This window comes from Anastrepha obliqua, unplaced genomic scaffold (genome assembly GCF_027943255.1).
Source record: "Anastrepha obliqua isolate idAnaObli1 unplaced genomic scaffold, idAnaObli1_1.0 ptg000063l, whole genome shotgun sequence".
Taxonomy (NCBI): domain Eukaryota; kingdom Metazoa; phylum Arthropoda; class Insecta; order Diptera; family Tephritidae; genus Anastrepha; species Anastrepha obliqua.
In genome coordinates this window covers 20,001-22,500 of record NW_026562202.1, presented here as the reverse complement: position 1 = coordinate 22,500, position 2,500 = coordinate 20,001, and positions in this window count along the sequence as shown.

Below are 2,500 nucleotides of genomic sequence, written 5' to 3'. Positions count from 1 at the left end.
AATGATATTGAAGCATATAAATCGAATCATAACTATATGAAACTCGAATTTGAGCCATATTAAACTGGTAATATTGTGATTTTATGCCTGGTTTTCCATACGTTAGTTTAAATAGAAAGTTATGGAATATAACCTTGGCATATTGGCACTAAAATATATAATAAAGACATTTCAAATCAAACTGAAATGTATGGAAATGAATTTTTCCCATACATTTTTGACAATGTGAGGTGTGCATGGCAAAAAACACTCACGGTGAAGGCATGTGAAATAATATGAAAATATCAAAAGTTAACTAACCAATGATATTGAAGCATATAAATCGAATCATAACTAAATGAAACTCGAATTTGAGCCATATTAAACTGGTAATATTGTGATTTTATGCCTGGTTTTCCATACGTTAGTTTAAATAGAAAGTTATGGAATATAACCTTGGCATATTGGCACTAAAATATATAATAAAGACATTTCAAATCAAACTGAAATGTATTGAAATGAATTTTTCCCATACATTTTTGACAATGTGAGGTGTGCATGGCAAAAAACACTCACGGTGAAGGCATGTGATATAATATGAAAATATCAAAAGTTAACTAACCAATGATATTGAAGCATATAAATCGAATCATAACTATATGAAACTCGAATTTGAGCCATATTAAACTGGTAATATTGTGATTTTATGCCTGGTTTTCCATACGTTAGTTTAAATAGAAAAAAATTCTCGAATATATATACATATATGAAGAATCTATATTCTATACTAACATTTTATGGAATATAACCTTGGCATATTGCCATTAAAATATATAATAAAGACATTTCAAATCAAACTGAAATGTATTGAAATGAATTTTTCCCATACATTTTTGACAATGTGAGGTGTGTATGGCAAAAAACACTCACGGTGAAGGCATGTGAAATAATATGAAAATATCAAAAGTTAACTAACCAATGATATTGAAGCATATAAATCGAATCATAACTATATGAAACTCGAATTTAAGCCATATTAAACTGGTAATATTGTGATTTTATGCCTGGTTTTCCATACGTTAGTTTAAATAGAAAAAATTTTCGAATATATATACATATATGAAGAATCTATATTCTAATACTAACATGTTATGGAATATAACCTTGGCATATTGGCACTAAAATATATAATAAAGACATTTCAAATCAAACTGAAATGTATGGAAATGAATTTTTCCCATACATTTTTGACAATGTGAGGTGTGCATGGCAAAAAACACTCACGGTGAAGGCATGTGAAATAATATGAAAATATCAAAAGTTAACTAACCAATGATATTGAAGCATATAAATCGAATCATAACTATATGAAACTCGAATTTGAGCCATATTAAACTGGTAATATTGTGATTTTATGCCTGGTTTTCCATACGTTAGTTTAAATAGAAAAAATTTTCGAATATATATACATATATGAAGAATTCATATTAGCTATACTAACATGTTATGGAATATAACCTTGGCATATTGGCACTAAAATATATAATAAAGACATTTCAAATCAAACTGAAATGTATTGAAATGAATTTTTCCCATACATTTTTGACAATGTGAGGTGTGCATGGCAAAAAACACTCACGGTGAAGGCATGTGATATAATATGAAAATATCAAAAGTTAACTAACCAATGATATTGAAACATATAAATCGAATCATAACTATATGAAACTCGAATTTGAGCCATATTAAACTGGTAATATTGTGATTTTATGCCTGGTTTTCCATACGTTAGTTTAAATAGAAAAAAATTCTCGAATATATATACATATATGAAGAATCTATATTCTATACTAACATTTTATGGAATATAACCTTGGCATATTGGCACTAAAATATATAATAAAGACATTTCAAATCAAACTGAAATGTATTGAAATGAATTTTTCCCATACATTTTTGACAATGTGAGGTGTGCATGGCAAAAAACACTCACGGTGAAGGCATGTGATATAATATGAAAATATCAAAAGTTAACTAACCAATGATATTGAAGCATATAAATCGAATCATAACTATATGAAACTCGAATTTGAGCCATATTAAACTGGTAATATTATGATTTTATTCCTGGTTTTCCATACGTTAGTTTAAATAGAAAAAATTTTCGAATATATATACATATATGAAGAATCTATATTCTATACTAACATGTTATGGCATATTGGTGTTATTGTATTTTATTCCTGGTTTTCTATAGTTAGTTTAAATAGAAATAAATTTTTGAATTCAAAATTTTATATTCTATACTAGCATTACATAGAAATTATCCTCAACTGTTTGTTTCTTGTATAAATACAGGAAATTAAACAGATGATGAAGAGAAAAAAATAAGAAAAACAAAAATTTATAAGAAAAATTAAATTTTAAACAAAGGAAAAGAGGAGAAAATTTTTTCAATCATATATATTTATGATTAAAAAATAGAATTATGAAATTATTAATTTCAATTCAAAGAGAAAAA